Source organism: Anoplophora glabripennis, unplaced genomic scaffold (assembly GCF_000390285.2).
Source record: "Anoplophora glabripennis isolate ALB-LARVAE unplaced genomic scaffold, Agla_2.0 scaffold151, whole genome shotgun sequence".
Lineage (NCBI taxonomy): Eukaryota > Metazoa > Arthropoda > Insecta > Coleoptera > Cerambycidae > Anoplophora > Anoplophora glabripennis.
In genome coordinates, this window is record NW_019416371.1 from 90,353 (window position 1) to 106,050 (window position 15,698).

Sequence of the window (15,698 nt, forward strand, 5' to 3'; positions counted from 1 at the left end):
AAAAAAATAAAGAAATTAAACGAAAATTATAAAATATATAAAATTAGTGCCGTACATATACAGGGTGGCCAAATGAAAACGAAACAGAGCTATTTTCAGGAACTGCGTCAAGATTGTAGAAATTTAAATTATATAATTCCGCCCAATACTTATTTAGAATTTTGATTTTAAAATTGAAACTTATGTACAAACAATTAGTTAGTAACGCCAGTTAAGTACGCCAATGGTATAAATTTAGTATTTCTTGCGTTACATTGGTTTTTGGCGATTTGTTATCACTTTCGTAAAAAAAAACAATTGTAAAAAACAGAAATGAATGCTATACACACACAATGAACGTAAAATTAGTGGATTCCAAATTATTTTCTAGTATTATTTGGAAGCGTTGGTTGGTAGTTTATTTAATTGTGTTTTTGAAAATTAAACACTATGGTTTATTCCATTGCGGAAAGGGTAGATATCATTTCGCTTTACTTTATGAACAATAAATGTGCGAATAGAACAGCTCAGCTATTTAATGAACAACATCAAGATCGACATGTCAGGAGGAAGTATGTTCTAGAGTTAGTAAAAAAATTTCAAGAGACAGGGAACGTAGCCAATAAAAAACGAGAAATTGAAAAACCTATAGTTAATGAAGCTAGTGAAGTTGCAGTTTTGGGACAAGTTCATCTTGATCCTACATTAAGTACGAGGCAGCTGGCATCTGTGTCTGGGATCAATCGAACTAGCATACAAACCATTTTGAAGAAGAATAAATTCCATCCATACAAAATACATTTAGTCCAGGAACTTCATGAGGATGATTATGACCGCCGTTTGCAATTTTGCGAAATAATGAGTGAGCGAGCAGGGAACGATCCACAGTTCCTTTTTAACATCTGTTTTTCTGATGAATGCAGTTTTTTCTTGAACGGGACGGTAAATCGTCACAATTGCCGCTATTGGTCCGATTCAAACCCAAGAGTTTTTCACGAGGTGCATACACAGCAACCGGAAAAATTAAATGTATAGGCTGGAATTTTCGGTGACCGGCTGGTGGGTCCTTTTTTTCTACCTGGTAATTTGACTGGCCAAATGTATTTGCAATTACTGGAAGACGCTATTGGCCCTGCCTTGATTGATATTATTGAAAATGTTCCCGAGTATGATGAAGATCATTTGATTTTTCAACAGGACGGTGCTCCTCCGCATTATTGTGTTAATTGTCCGTCAGTATTTAGACTAAGGTTTTCTACGGAATTGGATTGGGAGAAGAAGCAGCATTGAGTGGCCTCCACGATCACCTGGTTTATCGCCCCTTGATTTCTTTTTGTGGGCTGCCCCCCTGCCTTGGCAACTTTGGCGACGCCCTTGTTAAATATATTTCAAAACAATTTTTTTTATTTTTACATGATGGCGCAAATTTACTTCAGTTTCCAATTTTTCCTTTCTTATTCTGTTTTGTTTTGTTTTGAGTACTTACTGTTGCATTATTTAATCAATAAACATACACTCAAATGAAAACTGATATCAAAGAAAAGAAAACAATTTGTTTGCGCTTTGTTTTGAAACACGATAACTAGCATCTCGGAGAGTCCCCGAAAATTTGCTGCGGTTTCGAGTTCTAGCCGTACGACTTGTTTGCAGCCGATATAATAAATCGGTGATAAACGAGGCCGATATCGCTAAGCTAGCATTGCAGTTATGTCTACATGACTTTATCAGAACGTTATCAAGAAGCCGTAATGCATTGGTTCCTCTGCATAAACATGAGAGTAACGTTAGATGGCACGTGTGCCAGATCTTTTCTTAATCCCCATATTTTCCTAGCGGTAAAAATCGTACGCTTTCGTCTGCAAAAGTGTAACCTTTCAGAGGACTGATTCGACGGTGTCGAGCGGTAAATGTAATGAAGGTGTAGTGACTTGGATATTCGCGTTTAATGGTCGTCACCGTTCATTTTACGTCGCTTTGATTCAATAATGTGGGAGGTCGAGTATTTTATTGCATGATGGATCACACATTGATTACAAAAAATTGTTATGGAACATGGCAGAGAAGGCTAAATTCAAAATTGTAGTATACAGGGTGTTAGTAAATAAGTGCGACAAATTTCAGGGGGTGATTCTACATGAGAAAATAATGGCAGTTTGCTTATAAACGTATGTCCGCTAATGATTCGTTTTCCGAGATACGGGGTGTCAAAGTTTTTCTTAAAAACTGACGATTTAATTTATTGCTCTGAAACCGGTCGAGATGTGCAAATGAAATTCGGTGGATTTTAAGAGTTAGTTACTGCGTATTTTTTGACACGCAATTAAGTATTTTATGTTCATCATTGGCGCGCGTACGGGTAATAATCTCAATTTTTTTATAGAAAAAAATGGTACGCCACTGAGATTTTACAAATTAAAATCAATCAATCAATTTTGAATTCCTCGTTCAATTTGTGACAAAAAATCTCTCTTGCCCTTTCTTCGTATTATGGGGCGCCGTTTTGATGCAAAAAAATAAAACATCTTAACGCGTATTTTTTATTTCTTTAATACATTACCTAGTAGGCTATTGTCAACATTTGTCTGTTGTACGAATATTTTTAAGAAATGTCAAATTAGCGTTTCGTCATTATTAATTTATTAAGCTTTTAGTTTGCTATAACATTAGTGTTAAATAAGTAATTAATTTTTCTTTTATCGAAAAGAATGGAAAATTTTACAAATGCGGAATTGTCAGACATGCATTTTGTCTATGGTCGAAGTAATGGAAATGGTCGGCAAGCTCGACGATTGTATGCTGAGTTGTATCCAGGACGTAGGGTACCTCATCACACAATATTTGCTCGTCTTCATCAACGTTTGCGCGAAAATGGTTCATTTAAGAAACAAACGGTTGACTGTGGGCGCCCTCGAGAAGTACGAACTGTGCAACTAGAAGAAGCAGTTCTCGAGTTAATTGCGGAGTCACCTGAAACAAGTACTCGAAAAATTGCCAACATATTGAATGTAAGCAACTTCACTGTATTTAAAATTCTTAAAGAACAGCAATTGTATCCGTTTCATATTGAACGTGTGCAAGCTCTACTACCTAGAGACTTTTTTCCGCGCCTATTTTTTTGCCAATGGATTAATCATCAAATCGCTCAAATTCCTAATTTTTTAAATGCCGTTTTGTTTACTGACGAGGCTACTTTTGGACGACAGTGTATACGAAATTTCCATAACAATCACTTATGGGCTGAGGAAAACCCCCATGGAATCTTTGAAGCTCATTTTCAGCATCAGTTTTCCGTAAATGTATGGCTTGGGGTAATTGATGATCATTTAATCGGTCCATATTTCCTCCCACAACGACTAACAGGCGAATCTTATCTTAATTTCCTACAGGAAGAGTTACCTGTTCTTCTTGAAGAAATTCCTCTACAGCTGAGACAACACCTATGGTACATGCATGATGGTGCACCAGCCCATTTTAGCATTAATGTACGTAATCACTTAGACACAGTATATCCAAATCGTTGGATAGGTAGGGGAGGTACGGAACATTGGCCTGCTCGATCGCCGGATTTAAATCCTCTTGATTTTTGCATTTGGGGTTTTCTTAAGTCATTAGTTTATTCCACTCCCGTTGAAAATGTTGATGACCTGAGGAATCGAATTATAGTCGGCTGTGAGACAATAAGAAATATACCAGGAATATTTGCGCGAATACGACAATCAATGAGGCGAAGAGTTGAATCTTGTGTCACGTCATTTTGAACATTTGTTGTAGGTTTGCGCCTTTTCAACATTTTATTAGTGTTATTTTCTGTTATTGTTCTGGTTTAATCTTATTGTATTAAATTGTAGTTCTTGATAATGTATTAAAGAAATAAAAAATACGCGTTAAGATGTTTTATTTATTTTTTTAAACTAGTAAGTGAAATAATTTGCCACTGCTTTACGGTAACAACCTTGATATTTTCGGATTCGTCTTTCAATTTTCTACAAATTACTACTCTCTTATGTTTTTCGGAAAAAGCCTGACTTAAAAAATCAAAAAACTCTCAATTCTTCATCCCTTTCGCGGACGATTCTACCTTTCAACGTGTGTGTTAAGAATTTACCGATCACTGCTAGCATTAAATCAATACTTTTATGTCTATATAGTTATTAATTAATCAAAGGTTCGAAGCGTGATTGCGGCAGAGAGAACGTGAGCGCTTAACAGTCATAATTTAAAGATCCATCCTATATTCCCTTATTAGTTCTGCTGTGGGGTACCTGGTCAGGACTGGCTTGACGATACCTGCTATTATGAAAATACATAATACAAAGCTTTCATAAATGTTTACAAGCTACGTCACCACCGAGCTTAGGCAACCCAACATTGCACGACTGGTACTGGTAACGAAAAATCCCTAAATCTTGACGCCACAAATATTAATTATTCGTTTACAATGAACAGTAACAAACCGTTACGCCTACGCTCGAGATAATACGATAGCTGATTGGTTGAATATAATCTTTGGATATTATTGTTTTAATTTTACTGAAATTTAATTGTCAACGTGAAGGAAGTGAAATTACTGTAAAAAACAAAATTAATGGTCACGTGGCTTGAAATCATTTATGAGCAATAATTAAGTTCCCGTGATACTTTTCAATAAGTCGAATACTACTAAGTTAGTTAATTTTTAATTAATATTTTGTTATAAATTTTTTCAAATTTGGTATATTTATTAATGGTAATAAACTTGCGTGTACAAAAAAAAAAGTTATCAAAATTCTAATGTTCTTTAGGATTTAATAGTCCAATTAAATGGGCCTTTAAATCGCAATTTGGTCAACTTGCCTGAATTTGTGATATAAGCTAGTTTGTGGTATATAATAACAATAAGTGATAGTAATAAAGGAGTTTCAAAATACATAATTCAAAAGGGGTAAGAGCTAGAAAAAAAATTTCTTATAAAAGTTGTAGAGTGTAAAATTCTACATAAAAATGGTTTACTGAATTTTTCTTGTACTATTAAAATTAACGGAGTTAAGGATGATTTCAGAAATTTAAAAAAATCGCACGAGCAGAAAAATGAATTAATTTTATATATATTTTTTTCAATCTATTCTAAAAAATGTAAACTATCGTTTCATAGAAATATATAGATATATTTTTTAATTTTTAATAAAATAGTTATAACAATTTTACTAAGCGGACGTGATTTTTTATCTTTGTCGTAAAACAAAATTTCGAAAACAACTTTTCATTATTTTAAATAATCAATCGAATCGCATAGAAAAAATTTTATTTTAGTGTTAAATCATAAAAATTAACGATTAAAAAATTGAAATTGTTATAACTTTTTTATTACAAATTAAAAAATATATCTATTTATCTGAAAAGATAGTTTACATTTTTAGCGTAGATTGAAAAAAAATTCAATCAGTTTTCTGCTTACGATTTTTTAAATTTTTAAAATCGTCCCTTAACATCTAGTCTCTGTTAATTTTAATAGCAAAAGAAAAAGTCAATTGGTCACTTATTTTTATGTAGAATATTATGCTCTACGATTTTTATAAGAAACTTTTTTTCTAGGTCTTACCCCTTTTGAGTTCTCGAAAAAAACATTTATTTTATTTTTTTTCACCCCTAGCCGAGGGTTGAAATAATTATTGTTATTTATACCTCAAATTAACTTATATAAAAAATTCAAGCAAGTTGACCAAAATTGCGATTTAAAGGCCCATTTAATTGGATAAGTGATGTTTACTGACAGAATTTGGTAATAACTAGTTTATTTGCAGTTTTTCAATAAATTAATCAGCAGGAGGAAGATAATAAAAAAAATCTTGTTCCAATATAATAACACAAACTGTCTTTTCAACACTTTGGAAGTTTAGAAGTTTTTGATAAAGAAAAATATTTTTTAATACAATAATTATAAATATTATATTTGGCAGTTTATCATTAATTATATTAAATTGATATTAAAAAATTGTGAAAATAACAATTTACAAGGATTTGAACGAAAAAAATGGTCACAGAATATTGTCGGAGAACATTGACAAACAGACGAACCTGTTTAATAATTTTTAAATATCATATTTAATTTTTTGAAAAACAAATATTAATTTTTACCAAAATTGAAGTGGGTTAAAAACTTCTCAATCCACAAAGATATGTATTGGAGCTTACATATGTCCACAAGCCATGGGCGTAGGTAAGAATTTTTAGAGGCGGGGGGCGAGGGTGTGTCGAGAGCCAGTTTATTGAACAAAGAGTATGGTCTGTGAAATCATGGTTTCAGAAATACCAGGGATATATGGTTAATGAATTTAGTACAAAAGCCTTCCTACCCAACTGCCAAATGCGTGGCCCGCCCCTGCTTCCCTGGCTACGCCTATGCCAAAAACCCAAAGTCAAAAAAGCATTAGTGTAAATATTTCAAATTTTATAGGCATATTTTATAGGCATCTTCAAGCCAATTAAAACATTTATACAGGAGTGTTTCTTTTTGGACCTCTACTGATTATAATTTGGTTAATATCTGGAACGAAAAAATTTCTGTTTTTTTTTAAATGAGTTTTCATAAGCTGAAGTATGCGATAAAGTGATTTTAAACTTAAAAAGTAATAACACGAAAATAACTCGGTTTTTGAACAAAATGAATTATATCTATTTTCTTTGGAATGATATAAACTACGATACAAACGAACTCGACAAATCAGCAGTGAAGAAAACTCGTAGTTTATAATAACAGTGCCCCCCGTTATTTCCGCCACTGGTTGACATATTTGTATACTAGTTGAAATAGTTTAAAAGAACTTTTATGACGTGCTACAAGTAGCTCAATTTAAATAAATTGACCAAATGGTTTTTCTGAGCGCTTAACATCCATTGGGCCTTGGGCTAATCCTACCCTGCGCTCGGCTCAGGTTCCCGACTTTTATTAATGTTAATTACCTGCGCGGATATCGCCGTAATTAGATAACCAGCTTCGACGTTTAATGAGGAGGAAACGTTCAAATTAAGGAATTCCTCGGCTTTGAAGCGGCTAATTAAACCTAGGTACGAATTAACTTAGGAGCCCCCCGGAGTAGATGGACTTGTCGAGTGCAAAATGTGAGAGGCCTTTGACTGATAAGTGACCCGACAGGTGCACCTGTTGTCGGAGGATGGCTAAATTTAAGCGAGTGAATTGTCCGAGACGTCTGCAAGATTCCGCGAGACAAGCAATGAAGTAATTACCTACATTTAAAGGATAACCATAAGTTAGAGAAGTGAGAAGTTTTAGTGAAAAGTGCGAGAATTATTTAAATAACAATTTCTTGCAGGGATCATTTGAAATTTCACTCCAGTTTCCAATTGAATTCCAGAAACCTTCCACAAGACATTCACTCGCTACAGATTCCGCTGAAGGCATATAATTATAGACAAAGGAACCCAGATGATCCACTAAACGCAGCGAAAGGCGCAGGGTGGCGAAATTTTCACTGTTTCGAAAATTTCCCAGAGATCATCTACGCGATTGCCACAAAACACCAACAATCGACACAGACAAAGTTCTTCTTATTGGAAAATAACACAGCCATTGTCTGTACTTTTCATGCGACGTATGTTACCTGTAATATTTTTGCCTCCTGAGCACGAATCCGGTGTCAGAATTGAGCTGTCACATCACAGGAATTTCATAACCTCAAAAAACAGGTAAAAATAGCAAAAATTCATGAAAAAGTGTTAGGAAAAATACAATTTTTTTTTTGTTTATATTCAAATGTTCATTTATATAGTTAAGACCCCGCCCAACGTGAATCCGTAGTTAAAATTAATGGTTCTTTTTCTAACCTCAAAAAAACGGGTCAATTAAGATCAGATATCACGAATTTTCAAAAAATAACAGATTCGCGCCAAATTTGGTATACGGGGGTTTTCGGGGTCGCTGATCACGGATCCGAGGTCAATTTTGCAAAATTCAAGATGGCGGATCCAAGATGGCCGACCAAATTTTCAAAAAATAACACATTCGCCCCAAATTTGGTATACGGGGGTTTTCGGGGTCGCTGATCACGGATCCGAGGTCAATTTTGCAAAATTCAAGATGGCGGATCCAAAATGGTCGACAAAATTTTCAAATAATAACAGAATAGCAGCAAATTTGGTATACGGGGATTTTCGGGGTCGCTGATTACGTATTCGAGGTCAGAATTGCGAAATTAATTTTGTAATATTTTAGTTTATAACCGGAGTACCCAATCATCTGATAACCTACTTTTTTCAGTTATATCTTGTTTTTTTTTTCTGTAAAAGATCTATTCACAGGCTGAATTTTGTAAATCTAATCTCGGATTCGTGATCAGTGACCTCGAAAAGCCCCTGTATACCAAATTTGGCGCGAATGTGTTATTTTTTGAATATTTGGTCGGCCGCCATCTTGAATTTTGCAAAATTGACTTCGAATTCGTGATCAGCGACCCCGAAAACCCCCTTATACCAAATTTGATGCGAATCTGTTATTTTTTGAAAATTCGTGATATCTTACCTTAATTGCCCCGTTTTTTTGGGGTTTTAAAAAGAACCATCAATTTTGACAGCTAATTCACGCTCGGTGGGGTCTTAACTATATAAATGAACATTTGAATATAGAAAAAAAAATTTTTGGAATTTTTCCTATCACTTTTTCATGAATTTTTTTTAATTCCTGTTATGTGATAGCTTAATTCTGAGACCGGATTCGTGATCAGGAGGCAAAAATGCTACAGATAACATATATCGCATGAAAAGTACACAAACTTTTCTTTTTTTATGTGGCTGTGTAATTTGCAAATGTAACGAAATTTGAACTGAGTAACAATTAATTAATTAGAATTAAACTAATTTAAATATTTTTGATTATGTGTTTCCTGTAATTGTTTTTTTTTACCTGTCGGAAATAAATAGGCTGTTTGTTCAGCTTATCTAAATGTTAGAATTGGAACTTCCCTCAACGCGAAACCCCCATTATTTATATGACTCATGCGGACATATCTTGACCTGTGTACGAACGTCTACTCTCACCCGGCTTGGAAATGCTTGATTTAAAAGATTTCTCATCAAATGGTTGTAATGAGCAGGGCACTATCGCGTATGAACCACATTTGTTGTCTAATATTAATGGGCACTTCTTCGAGAGTCCCAGGATGTTCTTGCCGAAGAAACTTCAAATAATTTCAACCAATGCATGTTGGTCATAAGTTGATGTCATTAACTGTTCAAAGTTTAAGTTGGTTCTAGTTATATTGGTACCATCAGCAAAGAGTATACTTTTAGTATCGTGAGGTAAACAATTAGGAAAATCATTAATATATATCAGAAATAGTAACGGACCCAATATGGAACCTTGTGGAACTCCATGTTCAATATTCTTTATGAATGATTTCACATTATTATATACAACGTACTGTAATCTATTACTCAAATATGATCTCATTAAATACGAACACCCTGTAACTTTTTTGCGATATTTTTGCAAGTTTGCAGCAAGTTTGGTTAAATCGACACCATTTGGATTCTAGATTGTACTTGAAGTATGTAACATTCGTTAGGTGACACCTCGTATATTTCGTTGTAAAGGTACGTGTTGCCGTTATCCGGGAAAAAGCACACAACCTCTTGATTTTAACTAGTTGTGTCGATATGATATACGCTCGTTCGTCCAACGGAGGTTAAGCACGCAAATTTGTTAATATTCAATTTCTCACATTAATAGCTAATTAGAAAGTCGGCATCAGACTCGAGGGAGGTCAGAAAAAGGAAAATAATAATTTTACGAGCGCTAAAAATTCGCGAACCGCTATAAATAATACGAGATGCACGCGTACACCCACATAATATGCATGCATGTGTACTCTCCGTCCCGTTAATGTTTGGGAACTGTTACTTTATTGTTTTTAAATAACCCTTTAGTTTGTGTGAAAAGCGGCAGTCGCTTAGAGAAATCAGGCACGAATTGATAAATATTAGTTTATTTCGTATAATTATCTGATACGAGGGAGGTTGGAGGTCGTATGTGAGGAGTTTTTCTTTGAATAAAATATCTGATAAAGACCTAGGGCTTCAAACTGTGGTAAAATACCTTTAACAAGAGGTTAACTATAAGTCTGTTTAGAAATGAAAGAGAGTAATAAAAGCTTATTATGAATGCAAATCGTAAATAAATGTAATACTGGTGCTTATATTCAATATTTTTATATTATGTATTTTCCGTATAGATGAGGTGTACTTTTAAAAAAACTTTGTGTGATCGGACTGTACTAAATTGTAGCAGGTAGCTAAAATTTAATCCCCGACAATCCGTCTTTGTCTATGCCGCTTCAATTTCTCGGTCCATTTCTCTTATAAGTAAACAATATAAAAACAGCATTTCAAAACATGAGGCTACTTTAAGCATCATAACCGGGTTAAGAGGGTTTTTAGTAATTCAAATAAAATTATTCAATATTATTATCAAAATATTTATTTAAATTTAATGAATAGACTTTTATTCCACACAAAAATATATGTATTTTGAAAATTCAAATTATGGTGAGTAAATGTAGTGTTGTATAAATGTACAATAAAGAAAATAAAAAAGTAGGTATATTAAAATTCATCCTCTGAATATTCTGATGAATTATCTTCGTCTCCTAGATTGATAACGATAGGTTCCACAGTAACGTCAATTAAATTATCGAGTTCCCACATTTTCTCCTCTTCTTTTTGTACATGATGTATACATCTTTGCCAGTTATCTGCAGTTACTCGTTCCAAGGAATTTTTTAACAAAATTTTCACGTCACTTAATTTAAACGTCGTATTATTTCGCGCTACATCTCCTTTTACCTGCGCCCAGACTAATTCGATTGGGTTAAGTTCACAGTGATAAGGTGGTAACCGTAGTACCGTTATTTGGCGATTTGTTGCCATTTCATCGATAACATATTTTTTCTGATCTTTATTAAGATTGACAAGTGTCAAAAGTTCCTTTTTCACCATATTTGTTTCAAAAGAAATGTTTTTTCCGGATAACCATTGAATTATATCGGCTTTCCTCCAAGCAGTCGTAGGCGTCCGCTCGGTCTGCCGTGAATGGTAACTGGCATTATCCATGACAATTACAGACCCCGGAGGAATAAGATCCAACATCTGTGTAAAATACTCTTCGAAAACATCTGCGTTCATGTCTTCGTGATAGTCACCTGTATTTTTAGATTCAAATAAAAGTAAACCGCCATCTACAAAACCACTGGCACTACCTATATGTGTCACTATTAATCTTCGCCCTTTACCTGAAGGTGCCTTGAACCCTGTTGAAAGTCCATCCAAAAATGCTTGTCGAAAACTTTTTACATTTTTATCTTGCCATACTTTTGTTACAGTATATCCCTCGTTGACCCAAGTTTCGTCTAGATAATAAATATTCCTCCCTTCGTCACGGAATTTTCTAATTGATCTTAAGTAGGATCTTCGCCAACAAATAATTTCATCTTTATCGATAAGAACTGACTTCCTGTTCTGCTTTTCCCAGCAAAAATTCAACTCTCGTAAGACGGCCCATAATTTGCTTCTACTGATTTTTGGCAAATCGTTGTCCTCTGAAAGTTCACTTAAAATTTTGTTTAGCGTTGGTATTTCTTTTTTAAAATAAAATGAGTGTACTTTTCTGCGAATGACATTTTTGAAGAAATCATCTATAACGACTTTTGACCTCCCTGTAGATGATTTTGGGGGATTTACAGTATCTTGTTCATTTTTTGTTTCCTTTAAAAGTCTGTAGATAGTCGATTTTCCAATCCCTGTCATTTTTGTTAGCATTAGTGTTACCCGATAATTACCTGAAACGAAATATTACCACGCCCATGGCCGGTTCTTATCTCGGGGTTTTATTACTCTCTTTCATTTCCAAACAGACTATAAGTAGAAATTCTAAATTTCTGTAAAAAATATTACAGTAAGTAAGAACGGTAGAATTAAAGTAAAAGTAAAAATATCTATTTGTTTTTTTAAATGAACAAACTTTGTCAAGGATAAGAGCAAGAATATACAGGGTGTTAGAAATTAGTAGGTCAACCCGTTAACCACATAGGTACTCTTTGAAATAAAATAATGGGACTTGTTTTATGTCACTTTTCATTGCGGAGCCCCATTTTCAAAACAGAAGGTGTCGCGATTAAAATTTGAAAAAATAATTTTTTATAACTCCTGATTGTAGAGATATTTATTTGAAATTTTTGTGTAATTGAGGTTTAAAATATCAGAGCGAACGGAGGGGAGGGGGGTTGCATGAACCCTCTATTTTTTTTGAGTACTGAATATTTTTTTTTAGATAAAGCGATGTTTTATTCTATTTTCTTCACTCTTGTAAGATTTCTATTTGGGGCCTCGTTTACGAGATATTGTAACTTTTTTGGATACACGACATCGATTTAGTCGACGTTAGACATTATTTTTTGGGGCTATATGAAAGATTTGAGTCTTCTTATTTATTTCAATTTACTAAATAAAATGGAAATGATTATCATCATGATCAGCGATATTTATATTTGAGCTAAATCTAACGTACCTATTTAAATATAAAAGTTGCAAACTCCTACAGTAAGCCCCAAATCAAGATATGTGGTTTCAGCCTAAAGCAGTGGCGGCTCGAGACATTGAGAATAAGTGTAGCATCTTAATTTACTAAAAAAAAAGGGCCGCAGGCTTTACATGAATCTCGAAAAGTTTAGTTGCATTTGCAATATTACCGAAAAACTGATTTTCATTTAGATTTTATAAAAAATAGAATAGAAAAAATATATACTGGATCATACATAGGAAACATTTCTACAATTATTGATACAAAACAAATATTAACAAAGAACTGTTATAATCGTGCACTGGGTGACGCGTATCTTTAAACTGTTTAATTTAAAGGCAGGCAATGGGCGATGACAATGCTACTTCAATATCCGTGTCACTTCTCACTCACGTGTTGGCCGCCTCGTTGCCATGACAACCGCCGTAAACAGCGCTATGAAGTGAAGCGGAATACAAACTGATTTCGATCCGCATCACTTGCTTATGCTATACCTTGTATGGTACGAGGATGATGTTCGCGCTCAAAGAAGGCAATGTTTTTTTAGGAGGCGTTCATCGCGCAACTATACTGTTTATTTCTGCGTATAAAACAAACCAACACAGTACATTTTCAATACAGAATTATACCTAAATTATAAAATTTATATAAAATTAAAAATAATTTTAAATTGCACAACCAAACGGAAATTTTAGGTGAAGCGTCGCGTCACTTGCGTCACCTGACGAGCCGCCACTGGCCTAACGTGCTCTTTACATCGTACAATTCGTTTCTTTAACTGTTGTTTAGTTAGTATTGGTAGCACATGAAAGGAATTTTTCATAAAATCTCAAAAATTATATTATATTTACCTTTTAATAACATTTGCCTGCGAGTTCTAATATTTTGAAATTTGAAGGTATTTGTTAAAATATGTTATTTTCATACTCACTGAGGTTTATTCCATCGAAATATATAATGAAAAAACCTTAATAAGTATTTTTTTCAAGAGTTTTTATTTCGAGATTCTTCAATTTTTTCCCATTTTTTTTTGTTTCGGAAAAAAACAATTTTTTTCAATTTTTCCGTTTTTTTTTCTTAATTGGTAAGTCTCTAGCTTTGAGTGAAAATATTTGCATACTTTTTATCTAGCTATAAGCTTTCTCTCAGTTTCTTCTCTTATTTTACTTGAAAAATATTGCTTTACTGTTGGGTACATTTATATTTAATACTATTATTTATCCATCACGTGATACCGACCTAATAAGGAAGTACTTAAGTTGAGTTTAGTGATAATCGTGGTACATGCAACATATTATGGCATATTTAAAATCTGATAACAGCTCGAACAAATAATAGCAACTAAATTTTTCTTAAGATTTATCTCAAACATAAATGAAAAAGCAAATATAAGTATTTGATTACCCTACATTTTATCTTGAAAAAATTATACATTATGATGTGTATACATTGTACATGAATGTAAAATATATTACAGAATATTTAATTCGATGAAAATACCTTTATATCAAGAATAAGCATATAATTTGGATGTTAACAATTCAAAAAATTCAGATGACTTCACATATGCTGAACTCGCAGGGTCAGGGAATTCAAAATGAGATATATTTTTTGTGATGAATTTTATTTCCTTAATGTTTCGATTTAAAAATCTACAAGAGAAGCATATCTTTTTTTATTAATCGTATCTGCTTGTAGCTCCCAAATACTTGACGTTGCTGGGATTGGCATTGGGACTGTAATAAAATAAAAATTTTAGGTAATATATATTTATCTTTATGTGCAAATATTATAGTTGCCTCTAATTTGCAACCAATTTTTGCTATAATAAATTGTATGGCAACTATACAAGAAGAAGTGTGGGTATGTAGGTATGTTTGGTAACGTAGGTACTTAGTAATAATAGTCTTGAGTGGTGCAACAAACAATTTCAAGAAAATTGTATAAAAATTTACCTCAGTACAGCTTCTACATAATAACCGCTCAAAGCGGCAACAGCGGCAGCTACCATGAAAATTACTTTGAAGAAATTCATGTTCAGGATCTGGTTTGCAGGTGGAAAATATGATCTGAAGTAAAAATAATCTTTTTGGTAATAGGACTGAATATTCTTTCTGATGCATATTTGCTATGGTTATAAAAAAAGGAGGATATTTTACTAAAAAATCAGAGTTGAGTTGTTTTATAAATTCTTGTTGAAGATTTATCATTAAAATTAAAAAAAATAATGGATTATAAAAATTCAAACGTTTTTTACTATTTAAACTAAAAGAACAAATACAAAAATTTAACTTACCTGTTAGCTACTCGCTTGCTACGATGTGGTTGTAGCCAAAGTAATACCCGTATTTATACAAAAATGAATTCGCTATCAAACTAATTAAATAATTATAAATAATTTAACATTTTCTAATTGTGAAAATTGAACAATGATAAATTTCTATTAAAATAATTATAGGCAATATGTAATTACCACAACGGGAACTTTTGTAAAATTATCATTGAGAACGAGATAAAAATATCGTATTAGGTAATTTAGTATATCGCTTTGTGAAGAAGAATATATACAGTGTGTTCCCAGATAGAGTACCCCACTCTTGTAAACTTTTTTATTGATGATTTTTCTAGAAAAAGTTATTCTTGATAAAAAGTTTTGCTTGTAACCAAATATGTAATTTGAAAATGTGAAATTTTCCCTAAGCAAAGTGCCTTTACTTTTTGTTTTCGTTAAAAACTGTATCTAACAAAGTTATTTGAGAACTCAAGAAATGCTTAAATATGGGGTTTAGTCAGAAAAGAACAATAATCACAGTTCGCAAGCTAATTATAAAACTCGATACTACTGGTGATGTAAAGAATATTTTAAAGATAAAAAAAGAATGCAATGATAACGATGCTGCTAGTGTTGTAGTTATGGACTCTGTACAAGACATTCCAAAGATATCACTCAGGAAGAGGTCAGAAACCATAGATATTAGCAGATCTCATACTCAAAGAATTTTAGTATACAACAAAATCTATCCATTCAAACCAGTGTTTAATTATAAATTGCTTGATGGTGGTCGTTGTGTGGATTTTTGTTTAACAATGGGCGAGAAACTAATTGAAAACAGATTCCTTCATCACAATATTTTACTTACTGACGAATGAATGT

At 33.1% G+C, this 15,698-nt stretch overlaps 1 long non-coding RNA gene across 1 annotated transcript; it reads right to left on the reverse strand.

Annotated features, from left to right (window-relative positions):
* Nucleotides 1–14,149: 14,149 nt before the first annotated feature.
* On the reverse strand, nt 14,150–14,885 carry LOC108904151. The gene is made up of 3 exons (XR_001964224.1): nt 14,841–14,885; nt 14,500–14,613; nt 14,150–14,280 (listed from the first exon to the last, which is right to left on the reverse strand). It is a non-coding gene; the product is annotated as an uncharacterized LOC108904151 (long non-coding RNA).
* Nucleotides 14,886–15,698: the final 813 nt, after the last annotated feature.